The sequence below is a fragment of the Enoplosus armatus genome, chromosome 13 (genome assembly GCF_043641665.1).
Source record: "Enoplosus armatus isolate fEnoArm2 chromosome 13, fEnoArm2.hap1, whole genome shotgun sequence".
NCBI lineage: Eukaryota > Metazoa > Chordata > Actinopteri > Centrarchiformes > Enoplosidae > Enoplosus > Enoplosus armatus.
This window is the reverse complement of record NC_092192.1, coordinates 21,168,336-21,190,740: the sequence shown is the minus strand read 5'-3', so window position 1 is coordinate 21,190,740 and position 22,405 is coordinate 21,168,336. Positions and strand designations below refer to the sequence as shown.

The 22,405-nt window shown below is 43.3% G+C and overlaps 1 protein-coding gene across 1 annotated transcript in view; it reads left to right on the top strand.

Moving 5' to 3' along the window:
* The window catches only part of dscama (Down syndrome cell adhesion molecule a), a 66,443-nt gene that overhangs the window by 13,463 nt on the left and 30,575 nt on the right, over positions 1-22,405 (top strand). The gene's annotated exons all lie outside the window — the stretch shown is intronic.

The following is a 22,405-nucleotide window of genomic DNA, read 5'->3' as shown; positions in this document are numbered from 1 at the left end:
TGTTTTTCTGTCGTCACAAGATATATATTGTCACAATGACAATACTGACACATTTCCTCAATTTTACATTTTCTCGGTCTACTTTGTCTTTTAATGTTCTTACGTACGCTTTTTAGACAGTTCTCTATTTTCTACAACATAATTCACCCTGTGTTAACGGGTTGGTGCTCGCAGCAGCAGCTGCAGTCAAATTCAGTGTGTGGGGGGCAGAGTGTTTCTATTTTTAAGGGGGTTGGTCATTGAGGTTATGACGGGGTATCCTGGGGCCCACAGGCCCATACTGGACAGAGATCCACAATGACCAGCCCTTGTGATTACACAAGGCATATGTCCAGACAGGATGGCTTAATCCCTGACAACCCCCCCCCCCCCCCCCCTCACACACGCCCATACACACACTCGCACACACGCACTCCCCCACCCCCCTCCACCCCTTAACATATGGAGATGGAAGGAATTAGCACAGTGGAAGAAAATAAATGAGTTAAAGCAGCCAGCAGCTTAGATCCAACAACATTTGTTCTTGGGTGAGCCGTCTGTGACTTTCTTAGAAGTGATGCACTCGTGGAGGAAGTCCTTTTCTCCTTTGACTTGACAACAAACACACATTTTGCATATAATGCTCACCTCAGTCTGATTCATTCGTTCATATCAGTGATGAAGTATGAGCACAGGCAGAGTAGCGTGGTGTACATTGTTTTTAAGATGCCCAGTGTTCGGGTCCGTACCTTCCACAACCCACAGCCTGACCCCGACGGACTCCTCGTGTGACCCCACCAACACGCCCCACCCCAGATTCAGCCCAGATCTTGTTAAATAGGATTAAGCTGGCTACCTGCCATTCAGTGGCTTGGACAGGACCTCTTATCTCCTGTCTTCAGATGGCTGCCAAGAACAACATAATGCACAGCGACCTACATTAAACAATGCCACATGCAGGTTTTGTACCGGGCCCGTGTCTTATGGTGAGTGCAGGTATTGTCTTCCCAATGCTGATTTCCATGGCTAAGTGTGGGTCACTAGGCCACTTACAAGCCTAATTGGGATCTAATGGCTGGCCTCATGCTAACAGGCATCCAGGCTCAAGCCAATAAAATGTTTGGATACCGGCCATGGCCAGTCATGTGTATGTCTGTGTGTGTAAGTTTATAGGTTCTTGACAGGGCAAGCAGAGCTGTATGCATGTATGCTTTGTAAAGCATGTTTTAATTTCCTGCCCTTGCACCGCCCCCTCCTTACTCTAATACACAAGTTTTGTCCATGTATTTAGCAGGACCTGATAGATACTAGAGAGCGAGAGGTGGAGTCCATGTCCTCCAAAGCACATGTGACATGTCTCGAGCACCCTCCCATACTCTCCCTCGAAGCAGGGTCACCAATTCAGCAGCGTAAGAGGCTTTGTGGCCAAATCCCCACTTGATCTTCATAAAGTTTGTGTCTTACAATTAAGTACAGATGGTTTGCAGCTGGTTGTAAGGCTAGTAAATAACTTGGGCCTCTATTTTCGCCAGGGATTTGGTGGAGTAATCCCTCTCTCTGACAGTTTACCAGATTCAAATCAGTCCGGGCTTTGCTTTCCTTCCTCCACTTCTTCAACCATTTTTTTTTCTCTCTCCTCCTATCCCCCTCATTCCATCAAAAGCTCCTTATCCTCATTTGAATATGCGATCACTTAGTGGGAGCACATACATGACAGGACTGTGTCTAAGAAGGGACGTGGGTGGTGCAAGAATCTCACTTACCCCGTTAAAACCCCTTTGAATCTGAAAAGTCTGTTCAAAGTATGTTGACACAAATAAATTACATTTGCTCTCTTTCACTTGTCTAATGAACAGAGGGCCTATAAAGCAAAGTCCATTTTCTAAACTGGTAATCCTCACCCTTTTTTTTTTTCCTTTCCTGCAAATGCTCTGTTAGTTAGATTTAGTCTTTGTCTCTGTTCAGGCCGACCATCTAATCCTGTTCAGAAGCCACTGTTAAAAGATACCTAAAATGCAACACTTTCTGTACACCAAAGATGTTTGTTTCCCTGAGAAAGACCTACCAGGTGCCCAGTGTTAAGATTTATAAATATAAATGTCTCATTAACTGGTTACAGGTTTATTATAGTAGACTAAGACACCCTTGGGTTTCACTGTATCACTGGTAAGAAACAAAACAGGTGCCATATACTGCATATGAACATCTTTGAAACTGCCTGTCTTGAGGTACCGTATATACAAAAGTACACAATGACATTATCAGTATTACTTAGCATTCCACCATATCATCATAGTTCACATAATGCGTGTCAGTGTGCATAGAGGACCCCTGTTAAGCAGATCTCTCTCCTGGGACGGTGCAGGGGCCCAGAGGAAGGCAAACCGTAATGAGGACATAGTTACGGCACTCACACATCCTGAGAGAGCTGTGATCATCGGACGGTAAAAAGAAAACGCTCCTTAGGAAACAGCTTGACCCTGCTGCTCCTTGTTTCCCCATCCTGCCATTCCTATTATTCAAATATATTTATTTATTTATATCATTATTTATCCGCTGCGAGTGGAAGGAGCCGGCACAGCAACGCCTCATCTGCATAAGACAGTAGCTAACTGCCCTAGTAGCGCCTCGGGATACGAACAGATGGGAGTGTTTAGCAACCTTACCCACCTACCCCTCCCACCCAAAACACACACACACACACACATGTGCCAGAACCCACACACATCTCCTCGACCTCTTCTTCCCCACCTCTCCGCCACCCCTTTTCTCCCTGTGCACCCCTACCACTCACCACCCCCGCCAAATGTTCAGTTAACCTGTCAGTTCTCATTGCCCAAAATTCACCATGCCATATGCCTCGCTCTGACTTCTAACCCTCCACCGCCGCTTTCCCTGTCTCCTTCATGGTGACATGAAAGTCCCCCTTGAAACACGAGGATGTCTCTCCTCTGCTGTTTGATTCCAAACGCCTGGCTGAGATCACAGCGATTGCAGGCGTAGCTTGTCTTGTCTAATAAAAGCAGTCACTTAGCGCTACACGCCGCGGTAGGAGCGCATTTACCACGGCAGCGTCGGCGAGACTTTTTTGATGATCTACCTGGGTAAATACAACAAATAATTTACGATGTGCCGTCCTCGGTTTGTAATGCGCTCTGTCGTCAAAAGGGGAAATGACTGATGTGTGCAACGTCTAACGTGGAGCTCATTTGGTCTCATCAGCTGGTTGAGGGATGCATTTGAATGTTTCATTTCTCACTGAGCTGGTCTGATTGTTAAAACGAGTACACAATAAACCCTCGGCAGCCCAAGAGCTTGTCCTGTGTCATAACACCTAATAACAGTCTCCACTGCCAGCTTTGGCAGTCCTGTCCAGTGAATTCCAGGCCATTTGCCCTTGCACAGAGGGCAGCTCCCAGCAGGCCTGGCCACAGTGACAGTTTGTTTTTGTTTATAAGGTCATCCCCACCATAGGGGGCAGCATATTCATTACACCCACCCCATGGCTCTGTTTGTCTCTGGCAGTCTGTTTCTCTGTGGGCTCCTGTCATAAGGTCAAAGGGTGCTTACTATCATCCTCCTCTTGTCTTCACAACAGGCCAGAAAAGTCATCACTCCTCCGGAAAGAGATAAGAGGTTAATTGTCCTCATCGAAAACAAAAATGCCCAGTTTACATTGAGAAATGGGGCAAAAGCTGTAATAACCACGTTGTCCCGCATGCGCTTATAGCAAGACTCAGGTAGATGATTGAAATTAGAGCTGCAACGATTAGTTGACAAATTATTAAATAATAAGCAACTATTTTGACACTCAATTGATAATTTAAATTGATGCTATGTAACTTTTGAGAGAAGAAATAACACATTTATTATTAACAGCCTTACTCGCTCTGGTATGACCAGTAGCTTATTGCGGCTAATATTAGCTCATGTTAGTAAAGATATTTCTGTGTAAATGACATTACTGAGCCAGTTTGGTGGCATTATGATTCTTCTTCTCTACTTGTGCTTGTACTATGTTTCAATATTTACCATTATCCCACTATTGTCAATTGTGGCCACAGTGGCTGCACAGTCTTGCTTTAAAGGGAGACTATGTCATTTTAGTTGAGCAGCAGCCACTGTGGCCACACAGTGACATTCATGGAACAAAAGTTATTGCCAGCATAGTTAAACAGTAGCACAAGTAGACTGCCATCATCAAGTCATTGAACTGACTCACTAATGTCAGTTATACAGCAATGTCTCTCAAAAGTTAGCTAACATTAGCCACCATAAGCTGCTAGTCCTTCCTTGCTTATAAGTTCAACTTTTCATTTGTAAGAGGAAGAATTCGTTGTGTGTAAATGCTAAACATTTGATGGTTCTGGCCTCTCAGATGTAAGCATTTGCTTTTGCTTTGCTTTTGTAGAATAAACAATCAGTTAATGGAGAAAATATTCATCAGATTAATCGATAAATAAATAAATGTTAGTTTCAGCCCTAATTGGAAGGATTTACAATCAAGTCCTGCATACATACATAAGTACGTTGTATATTTTATTAATTTCAATGCTCAAATCCAGCTGTTGAACCCCAACAATGAACATTTATCAGTGTTAAATTGCAATCTGACGATCACCTGCAGTAGACTCAAGTGTGTGGTGTTCTGAAAGAGCAGCACACAGAGAGAGACACAGAGTAAGGAAGTGTCTGAGAGTGGGAGCAGCAAGCTAAGTGAGGTTGTTAGGAGGAAGCACTGACAGTCCAATCCAGCACAGCGACCATTCAAAAGACAGCTCCTTTTGTTTCTGCCTCCCTTTCTTCTGCCAGGGTAGAAAAAGAGGGTGAATCTCTGTGTGCGCAGTAACCCACTGACACCTCCCTCTGATCTGCCTCCTGCACTCTACCTCCTCCACCCCACCCCCTGCCGCCGCCGCCACCACCACCACCCTCCCCTCCCTCTACTACATCCCTTCACCAGCACTCTCCTCTCCCTCCACCGCTCTCCCTCCCTCCCTCCCTCCCTCCCTATGCATATGCCATTGTCTAAGAGTCACTCTCCTGGTTGCCACAGTAACCAGCTCACCTCTCTCTCCCCTGTCTTTCTCCCTCTCACAATGCACCTAAACAGGAGAATCTGTCTCAGTCTGACAGAGACAGAGAGAAGGGAAATTGGGGGGAGGCATATTTCAGAAAGATTGCTGTTGCACAATTGTCTTCCTTTCTACAATTCTTATCTGTGCACGCACCACATAGCAGACAAGGCAAGGCGAGAGACGAGGAACGCAGGGGGGGAAAAAAACAAACGGGAGAATAAAGACATGAAATAAAAGAGAGTTCTGTATCAGAATATCGGGAGACCACATTGTGTGCAAACCAAGCGGTCCCAGAATGACAGCCTCTTTTCCTCTTGCATTTACAGCGCCAGTAGCACCACTGCTAACCAGCAGTCTCCACCTGCTCCAGCCATACTTCCCCATCCCCCTCCTCCCTATCAGTCCTCCCACCTCCTTCATCCCCCTCTCCTCTGCCTTGTCGTCTGTGAGTGGCAGTCAGGTGGTGGTGGTGGTGGTGGTGGTGGTGGTGGTGCTGTTGGAGAGTCTGGCCATACAGCATGGTCCCTTAGACAAGTCGTTTTTCACCTGAGCACTCTCCCTCTCTGTCTGCCTGTCTGTCTGTCTGTCTGTCTGTCTGTCTATTACTGTCTCTCTGCCTCTAAATATGCCCAGTGCCCAATTACACTCTCATTACCTCCTAATTACCCTGGACACAACAGCAACTGGTAGCACAATCACAAAGAGAGCAGAATGTAAATCAGTTACATTCGTTCTGACATTATTTGTGGGACTTTTTTTCTCTCCACTGGGTGGTGGCATGTTAAATGTTCCCCCGGTGATTGTGGTAATTTAGAGCAATATGGTAATAGGGGTGCTGATGGCTATTTCTCCTCTCACCAGACGCTGTTTTTGTCCTTTCATGAGCTGTTGTCGGCTAAATTACATTGAAGGCTTAATTGGGTATTTAAGATCACGGGCATCACAGTTGATGAATGATAAAAATCAGCTCAGTGATCATTGATTATCACTTTTCAGAGCATGCATCATAAATTAGACCATCATTGGCTCATGCTGTTTTATTCATATAAGCTAAATAAGAATAGCAGGGCACACCCGCTCTTAAAGGCACAATCTGTGATATGTGTGCTATTATTTTCAGGCTAAGAAATCTTTTCTTTTTTTTCCAGATTTTCTTGATGGTTTGTTTACATCTGTAATAGTTGTACACATGCATAAGATTGCCTTATATTTTTGATTAAGAATTTCTGAATTATTAACTTTCATTCATTCATTCATTTGTAAATCAAACACTTTAACTATAGTGTGGATACGCTGCTTATATGGTCAAAAATGTACTTATTGAGGGGCCTGATGATTTATATATCATTCTGATATACAGCTATGCACTCCAAATATCATATGCATTGCTGTACATAAATATGAAATGCTTTAACAAATTCAATTTACATGCTACAGGCTAAGTTAGGCCAGAATAGATCACCAAAATAAACCGCACAGAGCTCAGAGGAAACACATATCCTAACGATTTGCCTTTTTGTTCTTTCAAATAAGATTCTGTTGCTTTTTTTAAGGATCTAAAACAACGTCGCACTGTTTCTGTCTTTGCTCCCGGCGGATGATGGTCATGTGGTCCTACGGCCCCTGGAGGTCCAAGTCACTTGAATGTAAACATATGTCACTTTGGGGCATTCCCTGAAACGTTTTTCTTGGGAGGTCACTTTTCAACATTGTATTTTTTTTTGTTTGTTAGAAAATGGGGAAAGTAGTACATGACGATGACAATGGCGATTTATTTAGTGTGTCAGCTGCACTTGCCTCTGCTTGTCTTTGGCTTCATCAGTGCGTGTTCTCTGTTCTCTCAGAAGACCTTCCTGAATTGCTCAGGTTTCTGAGTACGCTGATTTGAAAGGTTTTACTAAACAAAGTGCAGCCACTCTGCCCACACATCAATGCTTTAATTGCACAGTTGATCTTTTGCCAGACACTACTCTCCTCTTCGATGAAGGCTGCACACCTTTATGGGTCTGAAAAAAAGTATCCATGGGAAAATACATGGAAGAATAATCTGCCGAAGTTATCCTTCGTCTTCTCCTGTTTGGTTCCGGCTCTCTCAAGCCCTGAACTGCTCACAGAAACAAAATACAGGCTCCAATACAGACACCAACTGTTCGATCATGTGAAAGTTTCTGTTGTGTTCCATAAACAACCAGTGATATGGTTTTCATGAACCTCAATGACATCCTCATCTGTTGCTTCAGAATCAGCTCCCCAAGGTGGAACGATGACAGAAACACTTCAACTGGTGCCTCTGAGCTACAGTACGTTGGATGTTGGATTTGCCACAACCTACTGTAACTCAAAAGCGACACTTGAAGTGTTTCTAGGGATTTGGATTTCTAATAAAGGCCACTTATTTGCAACTGCAGTACTTCAGACCCGTTATATTAGATTTGCATTTCCCAGCTTTGAAATGACGTCTCAGACAGTGACTAGATTAGCCATGCTGGTAGTGGGACTGAAGATGGCAATGCAGGTCTGATGGTCTGCCAGTCTACCATTTTGGTGAAGACAGAAATATCTGTATAACAACTGTTGGATGGATTGCCATGACATTTGCAGAGGATGAGTCCAGTGACCTTAGTGATGTCCTGACTTTTAAACTGGCACCACCAGCAGGTTTGTTTTTTGATTGATTTTACTATTATCTAGAGTATAAATTGTCGTGATCCCCTGACTGCCACCAGCAGGTCAACCTGACTTTGCTTATTTCTTGGTTTCTTACCAAATCCCCACAAAACGAATGCCATTCTCATCAGACTCAACTGTACATAATGCTACTTGTTAAATGTTAGCATGCTAGAATGCTGAACTAAGATGGCGAACGTGGTACATTATAGCAATGTAGCATCAGAGGGAGCAATGTACTGTGCTCACACTGGTTTATGCTAAAAAAACACTGGTCCAAAAAGTCAATTCATTCTTGAAAACACTGATCCTTCTCTTGAGTGTCCATCCATCCATCTATCCGTCCCTCCTCCCTCCACCCATGCAGGCTGGTGTCTGGTGTTTATGGGCTTCCTCAGCAGGCGGAGTTGTTTAACGAGGGCAGGGGGACAGTGTGGCGCTAATTGCTGTGTGTGATTTATACCAGGCTGGGACCAGGCAGGAACACAGGCAGACGATGGCACTCTGAGAGCAGCTGCTTCGCCCAATATTTACTTAACCCTCCGCTGGCGGGCCTGGCACTAGTGCCACTGACGATGGGTCTGTGGGGAGTCATTTCACTGCTTAGTATTATGTATAGCAGCAGGGTTGAGGCCATGTTTGGGGACAGGCTCAAAGTGGGAGTGTGTGCCGTATGGGAAGGTAGATTGAAGCAATTACAGGGAAGAATGTGATTGGTCCCCTGACAGTTGGGCTAACCAGCAGGAATTGTTGCTAGGTGACATAATCACAACCTACTTTCAAAATAGTAGGATTTATTTTTTTCAGACACCCCAGCGTCATGGCTTCAAAAATGTCACGTCGTTTTTCCGGTAGCATGGTTCCCAGCCAAATGCTGAATATGCAACAGAAATATGCAACAAAAGTGTTCCAGCACAAAGTTTTCTTCTGCATGAATGAACAGAGGAGTCCTTAATGCTGATTAGCAGCGCGTTGAGTGTGGTCCTGTATTGAGCAGCCTGATTTGTACAGTGCTCACTCTCTTGTCATGTGTTAGCAGTGATAGACACTTCCATCCCACGCCTGTCTGCCTGGCTCATCTGGAGTGATAGTCTGAGACATCGCGGGGTTTGCATCTGCAACTCAATTAGTCACACCTCAAATAAATTAGCAGCATAATGTGCCAAAGTGTGCTCCTGTAATAGATCAGTTCAAGAACTTAAATCACATCTACGTAGTCACACCTTGTGTGAGCTTAATGATCCATTTACTCTTTAGAGGAACACAAACACAAATACTGGATCCTGTTCAGTCCATGAACAGCCACATGCAAGACCAAGACGGTGGAGGGGAAAGAAGGGTGGAAAATAAAGCAGGGGAGCCTGATTCTGTCTCCACAGCAACATTGATTGATATTCTTCAGGTGGAGCAGCTGTCAAGCGGCCTGACCACTGCAAGCTAATGCTCTGCGGGGGGAGAGAGGGAGGAGGAGGACGGGGGGAGGAGGGAAGGGAAACACCAAGGAAAAGGCAAGAGATGAAAAGCAAGGAGACAGAGGGGACAGCGACAAAGAAGGAGATGCGGGGGGGGGGGTATAGGGTGAAATTGAAAAGCGACGATATAAAGGAAAGGAGAGATCTTTTTTTATTGTGATTTTGAGCCATTGTAGGAAAGGTGGAGGCTGCTGTGAGAATTTGATTACATGGTAGTCGAGTCGTCCTGTAAACGAGGGGTGTGTCTCCGTTCTCTCCTCGGGAGATGTAAAGGGGATAAGCGGTGCGTGCAGCCAGTTTGTTAAAGACTTCTCATATCGTTGATGTTAGTCAGCTGACATGCGTTCAGTCATGGTCTCTTATTAAAGATTTGATATTCATATACCTGTTTATGTCATCCACTTTGAATGTAGTTAACGGGATGTAGTTTATTTGATTTTAATGTTCTTGTCCTAAAACAAAAAACATTATCTGTCCACAGCTTTTTGTCTAATATCTGTTGTTGTCTGAATCACCCTCAAAGATCCTTCTCATGTGCACCACATCTTAGTGTTTGTGTGCAAACGTGTGAGTATGCACGTTCCTCTAAATCAGCATAGCTTGGCCATAAATATCCAGCTGGACTAATAAATGAATGTAGGTCTCAGTGAAACGACCTTGTAGTCTAATTGTTGCTACGGCACATTCTGAAACCTTTCAGAGGAAATTGGTGAAAAGCCAGTCCTGCTGAGAGAGAGTATCCACCCGCAGGCCTGCAGAGAACCCTCCTCAGTCTGTTGTGCTCGCGGAGGACACATTGGATTGGTGAAGTTCTTCATAATTGTTTATCAATCTGCAGCCGTAATTACTCCAACATGTATACACAATTATAATGCTCCAACAGATTCTCATAAATATTGTGTGTGTTATCTTCATTAATCAGAAACATGTTAAAGCAGGTAAACCAGGCAGCAGTTGGATAATTAGTTGTTATAAGACTCTCTCTCTCGCTCTGGAATCTGTTTCTGAGTGATGTACACACACACTCTGTGTGTACATGACCATTCAATGCTGTGAAATAAACGTACACAGACAATTACAGGAGAAGAGCACAGAGTGCACATTCACACTGTGAAGCTTTGGTACTTGGTACTTCACATTTTCTGCTACTTTATACTTTTACTCCAATACATTGAAGAGGGTATTTTCACTCCACTACATTTATCTGCCAGCTATAGCTGCTCTGCAGAAAAACAATAGAATAAAATACATTATAAATATAACGAGCGTATAAAATACATTTCATTGTTCGGCAGTAAATTTAACCACCCAACAGTATATGAAATAGTTAGAATCAGCTCCACCGCAGCCAGCTACAGCATCCAAATGCTGCTTTCTTATTAATGTATCAGTAATAAATAATAATCCAGCGGTATAGTATATAGTGATATAACCCTGACAGAGACAATTATGGAATAGGGATCACTTTTACTCCTGTAAACATTTGAATGCAAGACTTTTACTTGTAATGGAGTATGTTTTACACTGTGGTATTACTACTTTTACTTAAGTAAAGCATCTGAATACATCTTTCAGTGTGTATTTGTCATATCAAAAGACTTTTTGTCAGTTTTTGAGATAAAATGCAAATTTGAAGTGTTCAAGCTAGTGTTGATAAAAATTGAAATCTCTTTTCCCAGTTCAATTAATGTAAACTTTACAAGCAAGACTGTTCGATAACTTTCCCTAATCGGCTATAGTACAAATTAACTGTGGCAGAGAGTAACTAGGTGTATTTACTTGTATGATGGACTTATACTTTACTGTATTTTCATTTTATGTTGCTCAATACTTCTACTCCACTATATCACGGAGGGAATTGTACTTTTTACTCCACGATTTTACATTCAACATTTATGATCAACTTGTTAAAAATGGTGCATTATTACAGGTTAAAGCCCTGCACACCCACACAGGTGTTACAGTTAATGTGGCTGATGAGTCCTGAATGTTGGAGCACGTGTGAACTCCATGTACCCATCACCATCTGATAAAGTAGTAACTTCTCCTGCAAAAAGAACTTAACAGGAGAGTGAGAGAGAGGTCAGCCAAGCCCACACAGTCCTGAGAAAAGGTCTAATCGGGCAAAATAAGTGCAAATACCTGTGGGGGTGGGCCGTGGCAGGGCCTATGAAACGACCCAACTCATTATGAAGTAGTTAGTAAAATTAGCTCCACCTCAGCAGGCTACATTATAATGCTGCTTACAGTTTAATGCGTTAATAATAATAATAATCCACTGTATTTTTCTATGTACAAGTCTACTGTCTAATACATTAGACAGTAGTTTGTAATAATGCATCAGGATATTAGGATCCGATGTCACTTGATTGAAGAAACCCCTTAAAACCGGCTGGTTTGCGCTGGAGATTAGTAAAATGATGCGGCTCTGTCATTTTATGAGAACTGTGGTTTTTACGGACTGAACACTAGAGTAAATGTCTTGTCAAGATGGAGTTTCTGTAATGTTGTGCATGGAGGCTGTAGCTGCGGGCCATCATCAGACAGGGTGACTCATTAGAGAGCAGCACTCTGTCTCTTCACCTCCCTCTACATAATCACTATAATGTGTTTTGCAGTCTTTTCATTTGTAGACGTTCATACTCACAGCGTGTCAGAGTGGTTGTAACCTGTCAGGATTTCTTTTTTCAATTTTAGACGAGTTCCATTAGTAAGTAAAATAACGATTTGATCCATTAATATATCAGCTCTGTCAGTCTAATACAGAGCAGAGGGAGATGTTTTTTTTTTTTTCTTCTTCTTAATTTGTGAATGAAATTGTCTTTAAATGACTTTTAATGTTTCATTTTAACAGCCTCAGTCTTTATATCCCCCTTCATGCACAGTTCAGATTCTCATTGATGAATTCGTTTTTTTAAGGTGCAACTTTAATTAAACCAGTTGTGTATGTTGGGGAGTTCCAGCTTCCTGTTTTTTGTTTTCTGCGCGTTGCTCAGCAGCGTAGTTAGTTCAGCACCACGGAGAGCTCCAGTGGAGTCTAGTTCATCTGGAATCTGGGGATTCGAAACGAAAACATTTTGCTTTTAGAAACACTAGCTTCTTTTTTCTTTTTACTTTGCCAAAAGAGTTTTTATAACGCTTTTTGGTGCTTTTTAGGTTTTGTTTTGTCGTTTATTGATCTTAGGATCAATGACTTTTTATCACTTGAAAGTGACAAAAAGTCAGAAATAAAAGATTGCACACACACACACACACACAAACACATATAACTCTCCCAAAACAGGACTTTAATGAATATAGAACATTTACTCGCCTTCAGGCTACCCTGTTTCACCCAGCTGTAAATACAGTGAGTCATTTTAAAACCTCAGCTGAGATCCTGTAACTCTGTCCAGTCTATTGACACGGCTGCTGCACAACTCCAGAGTTTCCTGAAGCTAATGACATAGTGCATCATGACAGGGCCACAGCAGTCCCCAAACATTAACCTGTGTTTAAACCATCTCACAAACTTCCACTTGTATGTCGCTCACTTGCAGCCAGACATTTCACAGTGATATCAGTGAGCTGCACCCACCTAGCTCGCCTGTGTGTGTGTGTGTGTGTGTGTGTGTGTGTGTGTGTGTGTGTGTGTGCTGGTCCAGGATTTAACTGATAAAATGAGGCCTTACATTCACAAACACGTTTTACGCATAGAAATAATCTCCATGTCATAATGAGCCATACTGGATTAATCCTGATCCACACTTGAACAGGGGGGGGAGAGCACGATGGTTAACATTATGGCTGCACCTGTTACTGATGTCAAAGATGATCATTGTTTGCTCAGCTTATATATATTAACCCTTGCTGTTTCTTCCACTTTGGTCCTTATTAAAAGCAGAACCGGATGTCCTCCATATTTATTGCGTTTTTTAAAGGCATTTTTCCTGCAGTTACAATCAATAAAGTTGTTTGATGTTAAAATGAATACAGATTCGCAAACACGTGACTCCTGAAATATAGAACAACAAAGATAGTATTTTCTAATTTTGGGACATTTGAAATACTTCAACTGGAAATACCAACCACTTCAAATGTACCATTGTTCATTCGTCTCTCAGACATCCTCCCTGTGCTGCAGCTAGCCACACAGAAACACAGAAACCTGGCAGCTCTGCGTAGACCTTACTTATAGAGTTAAAATGACACATGACATGTCCCGTCCATACCCAAACCTGCACTAATGATGTGAGGACATCCAACCATTACCTGCAAAAATGTTCCCTGCACAGACTGTCTTGATAAATAAGAACGAGGTTTCTGTTCATGCTGCGGATCAAAGTACATCTCCGTCTGAATCTTTGTCAAGCGGTGCACATATGCCTCGTCTTACCGCGACTTCCTCCCACTCTCTTTCACTAACTCCCCTCTACCTTCATCTTTCTCCCGCCGCTTCCTCCTCCCTCCCCTCCTCAGTGTGGCTCCTGAATATTTAATAAGCCTGAATTACTGAGGCCCTCAACCGTAATGACGGGGAAATCAGACAATTAAATCAGAAGGGCTCCGGCTTTAAGTCTCACCTCCCCCAGAGGAGCCAGAGATTATTTAAAGTGGCACACTGTTTGATTATCTAATCCTCCTCTTGCCCCCTCTGCTTTACTCACAGAGCGGCATCGCCTGCTCCACTTGCCACCGCAAATTACCATGAAACACCAATGAACACTGTATTTAAGTCCTTTTCCATAAGCGGGAATGTGGTGCCATGAAGTCTCAAGGGAATGGCACTATGGGAGTAACTCCTTTGCACTCAGGTTATCACAGTTTAGCGAGGGCTTGAAGGGTTGTACTGTTCTCACTTAGAAAATGTAATTAACAACCACGTTGAGACGCGCACATTTGCATGAAAAGCACATTACTTTGTGTTGAAAATGGCCCTTGTGTGTGCATGAACTTCATTTCGGAGTGTGTGCCAGGGATATTCAGTTGATACTGCTCTTCCCCAGGTGGCACACAGGGTATTCAAGCTTTTCCTTTTTTCTTCAATCCTGAGCTTTCATCAAGCATGAAGTGTGTGTGTGTGTGTGTGTGTGTGTGTGTGTGTGTGTGTGTGTGTGTGTGTGTGTGTGTGTGTGTGTGTTGTGTGTAAACAAATAAAATAGTGAGAAAAGATTGTATGGGATCCACTAAGATAACCCTGGCAGGCCACATTGCTCTTTGAAGTGAAAAGCCGCAGGACTGGAGACAGGCTCGACTCTTCTTTTGCCCCCAAAACAAAGCCTGTGTTGTTTGGGTCTGGCGATAAGTAGAATTGTTGTGATTGTGTAGATAGTAATAGCTTCCTTAATGCCTGCCAGTGCAGCACACACACAGAGGTTCTCACAGACGGAGAGATGAATATTCATGATTATACAGCTGAGGCTCAACACTGGCTCATTTAGTGTTGGCCAGAGAGAGGCCAATGATAGCATTGTAAACACACAACCATCAGGGGTTTAATAGCTCGACTCCAGTACTGGCTAATTACGCTGCACATGCAGCCACACACACACACACACACACACACGGCAGATAGAAACACACAGGCACAGATTTGAAAGCTATTGTGGCGGAGGTTTCCCTCCTCAGTTTTGACTTCGGCAGACAAACATTTGTCTGGTAGAAAAAAAGTGCTCACACAGCTGCCTCCAAACAGTCTGGTGGAGAATAGAGACATCCTGTCATAGTATGTCACTGTCTGCCAAAGAAGTCCTGCACAAATAAACTCCATTCTTACACTGTGCTTTGTTTGATTCTGTTTATGTGTGATGAGATAGGGTTTCATTGGTCTGTGCCCACAGTTTGCTGAATATAGGAGCTTCGTAATGGACAAAGCTGCTGACGGCGGCTTTATAGGGGAACTCCGCGGACTTCACACATCGAAGTCTGTTTACAGGTCTTGGGCGGTGGGAGCGGTGTGAAATCTGCTTGTGATGTCACTTGAGTCAGTTTGAAAGAAGTGTAGAGTCAGAAAGAAGTGAGCTGACCAGACCTCTGCAGCCCGCTCCTCACTGAGGCTTGAGGCTGGCGGCCTCGAGGCTTCATTAGCCGCCACTAGCACAACAACACACCCGAATCTCTGACAGAGCCGTCAGCGAGCCGAGTTGTATTGTGGGTAATGTAGGCAGCGGGTTTTGACAAGGAATAAGAAAAGATGATATCTCCGGTTCTGCTGCTTTGATTTTGACCCTTTTTTTCCCCCCATCATCTGTCCATCGTGAGGTTGACAGTGTTTTAGGAGTGGAATGCTAAATTAGGTAATAGCTCTGAGTCACAGCTGCCACTGTAGTTTTAAGCAAAATAATTTACCGAATAAGCACTAGATCTAATACTGGCTGACACTGTAATGTTAAACCTTACCTTATATAGGTGAAAGGCTGCCATCTGAACTATCTATTATGTGTCATCACTGATTTTTTACTCATCTCCTTGTATTGTATCACAGCGATCTCCGATGTCTCGTAGAACATCACTCTGAGGACAGACAGTATCTAAAATCTCTCTCCCTTTTAACACGACAGAGGAATGTGGGGCAGCGTTGAGGCCAAGCGCCTCAGGGTTTAAGCTTCCCTGTTGCCCCCTGATTTGAATATCGTTCAACGTCCATTTGCATCTAGTTTTAATAGCGGTTTATTCAGTCAAGCAGAAGATGACATCTTTATCTGTGGTTGACATATGAGGCCGTTAGCCTCAGGCTAGCGTGTGTCTAGTTAATGAGCAGAGGGATGCTGCCGCTGATTAGGAGCGGCAATAAAAAAAAAAAGCTCAGCCTTCCACTCTGACTCAACTCTGTAGCCGGCGCATAGGGTCTAGACACAGGTAGGCTGCTTCAAGTCTGTAGTCCAGGTGTGATGAGAAATTAGGGCAGGTGCCTGGTTTGTGTGTATGTTTCTGTGTTCCTGTATTTGTGTACTACCCAATGTACCTCAAACTCGAGAGACAGAGAGAGAGTTTTATTCCTTTCCCTAACCTTCATGCATGCCTCATTATGTCTCTGTGTGCAGTTTTAAGGTACTGTATGTTTAGCTCATCTCTTGGATATCTATGGGATCAGGCGCAGCTTGTCTCAAAACACCTTATAATATATAGTTAAACCTAATATAGTTTTTTCAAGCTGAATTTATGGGTTGCATTTTGTCTTTTTTTATTGTCACTTATTTAAAAAATCTTAAAATATATCAGACTTCAATAGGGCTGCAAGTAACAATTATTTTCATCAATGATTAAAGTGCCAATTATTTTCTCGATTAATGGATTTGATAGCTTGTTTGTTTTATAAAACACAATTTCCTAAAGCCCGTGTCTTGTTTGCTACGACTAAAAGATGAGTCAACAAATCCTTTCAGCTCTAAACTTCTTGTCCACTTCCTGTTTATGTGCACACTCACAGATGTTTTTAAGCACGTGTGTTATAATGAAGTTGTGATATTTTATATGTATTTTGTATAAAAACATTTGTTGTTCACGCTAGGCTAACACAGTGTAAGAGAAGCCAGTTGAAGGTGTGCAGTATTTCCTTTGATGGGAGCAACAAACAAAAAAAAAAAGGGTCTGAACCAAGATAATATCACACATGAACTCTGCAGGCATAGACAAATAGGATATTCACAAGTTTAACTATTTCATTTATTAGCCAAATTATTCGACAAATTTGCCCCAAAGGGCTTCACAATCTGCGCGGCATACGACCCCCTCCAGCCTCAGACCGTTGATTTGGATAAGGAAAAACTCAGGTATCCAAAGTAAAATTATATCCAAGAAAATCAGAAGGACAATGATTATGAAGGTAGATTGTAAATTTATATAACGAATAAGTAGGACAATCAGTAGAATTCCTACAATACGCATTTTGGCACATTTTATTATGTGTATTGATAACTAAAATCAAATTGTAATTTTTTAGGTGAGACATCAAGGACATGAGGATCAAGATTTGGCTCAAATATCTTTTTATATATATTTCTGTTGTGTGTGTCAAGGCACTGAAACGTTTTGACTAGACAGTGTTCGTGTGTGTGTGTGTGTGTGTGTGTGTGTGTGTGTCCGCCTCTCCACCATTTACAGTACTGGGAATATTGCTTGCTAAGCGAATGGTGGCCAGTGTGTTGCTATGGCAACCCCAGCAGCTGTCAGTGTGCCTCCTGTAAGAATGACAAATGATTTTTATTAGAGAGGCTCTAAATTGGTGGGATCCCCCTCTCCATAGAGATGCTTATCCCAGCCTGATCAAACTGGAGTCACTCTGCCAATAACTCTGACCAGGCCTAATTACAACACGGGCCCTCCTGGGCTCATCATGCACTCATTATTACCCACAGACACCGGCAGTCCTGGCGCCAGGCTCTGTGTGACATTTTCATAGTGGGAAACAATGTGGTGTTGCATATGGCAGTATTAAGGCTGCAGTTACGGATTATTAAAAAGACGCGAAGTGTAAATTAAATTTGACAGTGCCTTTCATAGATGGAAAGATGCAAGAATTCATTTGGTGCATTCATTATTTTTGTTGCAACAAATGCGAGAAAAAACACTCTGGTTTTTGTCCAATTGCTTTATTATAATCCTCCAGCACACATTTGGCTTACATGTCCAGTTGTTGGGTTCAAGTTAAAAGACACCCAATCCCCCCGCACACGCTCTGTGTTGCTACATATTTACCACCTCCAGAAGATTTACAAGCAGCATGGATTATCTTCTTCTTTTTTTTTTTTTTTTGTCAAGCTCTATGACTTTGAGTGGCCAAGGTTACGGTGACACCGTAGGCCCCGGCTGTCTCCCGGGACCACACTCCTCTCACTAATACACTCCAAGACAGTTGCACAGTGGGGACGCTGCCGGCAGAGTGATGAGGAAGCAATTTCTATCTGCATTGTTTAGCTGACTCCACGGGTTTCCCGTAAGTGGCGTCCAGACTGTTGGTGTTGATAGGTCAGACCATTCAAAGTTCTCCAGAGTCAAGAGGGTTGCAGGTTGGAGCGTTCAAGGTCACAAGAGACAATAATCAGTCTCTCAGTTAACAAATGGAGTTGGGGGTGTGGAAATGGGGCCTGTACTGTACATCTGAGCACTGTATGCCCTAATTTTATACCGTTCAAATAATATACTTAGAGGATGCAAGGACAGGCGTACTAAGTCAGTGTTTTATTCATGTATGTTGTCGTTTTTTCATGTTCACAATATCTTTACATGTATATACAGAACTTTTGCAACAGCACACTTGATTCGAGGAAGATAGACAGACGGTGTAAGAAACACAGACAGAGGTGCTGGGTTCCTGTTTAGATCTGTCAGACAGACAGAGCTGACAGTTTTTCTTTTTGATAATTGCTCTGCCTCGCCATGATCTGAATTAGCATATGAAAGTTTTTTTTTCCCTTCACTGGGAGCACATAGCTGTAAGCTAATTTGTAAGTCATTTTAGATGACAGAGAGTGGTTGTATCCCAGAGGTGCTCTTTCCCTCTTGATCCTTTATTTCTCTCTCTCTCTCTCTCTCTCTCTCTCTCTCTCTCTCCCATCTCATCTTTCCTCCACTCATGTCTCAATTATAGAATATTGAATTGACTCAGGCTGCCGAGGCAACTCTTTCAGCTGAAGCCCATGTTTTGGGGCAGATGTTCGCCCAGCAAGCGCAGGTCAAAGTGCTCGGCTATGTCACCATTGTGTTCAACCTTATCGGAAATCCTTCTCTCTTAGTCCTTGTCACACATTAACCCGTGTGTGTGTCCAGTGACGACACATCCACGCAAACTTGTCTTTGGTGAAAAGTGCAACAATAGCATTGTAATACGGCCATTCACCCTTTTCTCACTGTTTCTATTATGTCTCGCAAGCAATTTAGGTTTCAGTGACAAACTGAAAAGCCTCCTAATTTGAATGAACAAAGAGTCCACTTGCAGGCTCAGTGTGGCTTATATGGGGATTAATTGAAGCTATTGAGTGTGGATCCACAGAAAGGGACTTGTGTTTGTGGCACCGTCGATGCCAAAGCAGCTGGGCAGGCCAAGGAGGGGAAGAGGAGACGACTGATAGTCCAGCAAGGCCACCTGGTGTGAAGTGAAGCCATAGTTTCAGAAATATACACTAATACACCCAGGTGTGGACACAAATGCATGCTCATATGTCTAGCATGCTAACACACACGCTGCAGGAACAGTGGAGGCTGTCTCTCAGGCGGTGTTAGTATGCAGTAGGTGGAGCAGAGAGGAGCAGGGAAAAGCGGAGCGGAGCGCCTTCGATCGTTATTATTGACCATTCCTCCATGCAGCTGCATGCTGCATAAACACATTCACACTCACTTGCGTGCGCACATGTGTAGAAACACATATGTTCACACACACACACACACACACACACACACACACACACACACACACAAAGACTTTAATATGCAGACGCACAAGCCAGTGGGAACTGAGATAACTGCAGTGGTACGAGCGCACACAGGAATGCCCTCCGTTTACAAGGACATGCATGTACAGTACAGTACTGCAGGCCCGCAGCTCTGTGTGAGACTATCAATTTGTGTTTGCTGGTAGTGAGCACGAGCTGGTTCTGGGAAGGAAGAAGTGGAATCTAACCAATTATTACTTTTCTAAACGGTGAAAACACTTTTAGTATTCTAAACATAATTCAGTAAAGGTCTATTATGTGTCACAGGCTACTACAGCGGACAGCAGTTTCCCGTGAAGCTGGACACAGTTGACACACCACATCACATCAGTGTATATTGTCAAAGGGAGGCTTCAGACCCTAGTTTTAGTTGTTTTGGGAAACATGCATATTCACTTTCATGGCAAGAGCGCAAAAAAAGCCTATTTCTCAACTCAAACTATTCCTTAGCATATTACTCAGTTATAATAGTGAAAATTGCAATGTTTCCTACATGTGATCCTCTAAAAAAAAACAACCTTTCTAGTGAGAAATTCACTAATAATCCAGAGCCAGTTTGATTTGCTGGTAGACAAGAGACAAGCGCACACACACACACACACACACACACACACTTGCGCATGTAAACACACATGTGAGTGTGTGTGTATGCGTCTGTTTTAACGCGCATTTAAAGCACAAGTGTACTCCCCTCTCCCAGCCCTGGCCTTTTGTCACACTGACAGGCAGTCTGTTCTAATGAAAGCTCCTCTCATTCATAAGCCTGGCTTGTCAACTTTTGATGCCAGACACTTTTCAGAGGGAAAGAAGGGGGGAAGAAGATGGGAAAAGGAGAGACAGGAGAGACAGCTGCTCTCCATTTTCCCTTTGATATCTGCTTTCCCTGAATTCTTTCCTTCCTTGAAAACCTACTGCATTTGCAACCAGCAAAATTCAAATTTGATAATATTCCAGCGGCCTGTCTCTTTGGTTATATGATTAAGGACTACAGACACACACATATGGGTGTGCACTACCTCTCCCGTCACCCTCATTTTACCTCTGGTTGTCTGTCACACACTAGAGCATCTCGACCACAAGCTGGGGAAAAAAAGCCCTTCAGGATATCAAATCCATGGTCTCCCATTTCTAACTAGGTCATTACTTGCTCACAATAGCATCCTCACTGCCCTCCTCCCTGTGCTCCTCCCTCTCCTTCTCTGTTTTCTCCCCCCATTTCTCTCTCTCCTCTCATTCATCCCTTTCTCATTGCACCATTACTGTAACCTGTAACCTTTTTTGTCTGTCTGTCATTCACTCCATCCACATCCAATTTATTTCCAAATCTCACCAAACATTTAGCTCATTTGGTGCTGAAATAGGTTTGTTTCCCCTAAAGTGGCAGATCCGAGTGCTTGTGATATTCAAAACATAAATGTAGAGGCCTGTAATGACCAAATGTACTTTTCCTGATTTTTGCTGTAATTAATTATTTGTTGTTGGGATGTTACATGTAACACTTTTGACACAATGATCAGATCTTGCACTTAACACCTCTCTCCGTTGTTTTAGCATGCACTGTGCCAGGGCCTGTACCAGCAGGCTTAATCTCTGTTAAACTGTCATGACAGGACTAAATGAGGATAATTCAACACCCCATAAAGTCTGCATTATGATCTCTACCAATATTGCCAGAATCCCCCACCGCACAGCGGCCCCATTTGATCCCCATCCCAGATAGGCTTCTCCATCAGCGGTGACACGAAATACCCCGGCAGCCACCGGCTACAGCACACATCACTCCTCATAAACACTGACTACCTCTCTCTCTCCTTCCATGTGTTCACGCAAATTAGCATAACATTAGCATGATATTAGCACATCCGACCTGCGCAGCCATGCCTTATCAAAGCGCTCTGTGATCCCCGGCTCCCTGCGCTTTAGTCTGGAGCGGAGAACGAAAGAGAAGCTGAGGGAGAGAGAGACAGAGAGTTTTCCCCCAAGAAGGAGAGGGAGAAGAGAGCGATGAGCTACATGATAACGAGCTGTGTTACACTGCTACACAACACACATCCTTGTCACAGCGCCTCAGAGCTGCGCTGAGCCGAACGGGCTGCAGCAGATGTTTGGTGACTACAGTCGCACGGAGCCGCGTACCTCACTTGACTTGCAAATATTTGCTAAGAGACTTCAAAATTGGATTTTCCGTATTTTCTTCTTTTAGGATGTGTACGCTAGTGATTCCAGTGCATAAGAGTGAACACACACACAGTATGCTTTCTTCTCACACTATATGACTGTAGAATATTATTCATCATAAAATGATAGTTGTAGTAGGCAGTTGGTCCTTTGTTTGGTCCTGTCATGTGTCAGACACCACTCGTTGATTGACTGACACAACAATGCTGGTCAAAACAAGGTGATATTTGTGTTACTGTTCGGTCCAGAGTGGTCTTCCTTCATCAGTGGGAGGCAATACGTTCACTCATTTTGTCATTCAGGATGTGTATAGTGGTAATTCTGTTGTAAGTGATTATTCACACTACACTTTATTTATTTTTATGGAACTCTTGTTGCACACAGACAATTAAGCTGAGTAGGGAGTCAGTGGGGGCTAATGAAATGAGAAGAACTGATGGGTCCTGCACTCTGTTGAGAAGGTTCATAGACTCTCTCAATGACTGAATGTGTTTGAATGCCACAGATAGCTTTTCCACAACGTTAAGCGTTATACTGATTGACCAAGGCGACATGCAGCACTCACAGGTCACATAAAGGTGACATATTGGGTGCTGACAGGCAGTTACGATGTAAAAGCTGT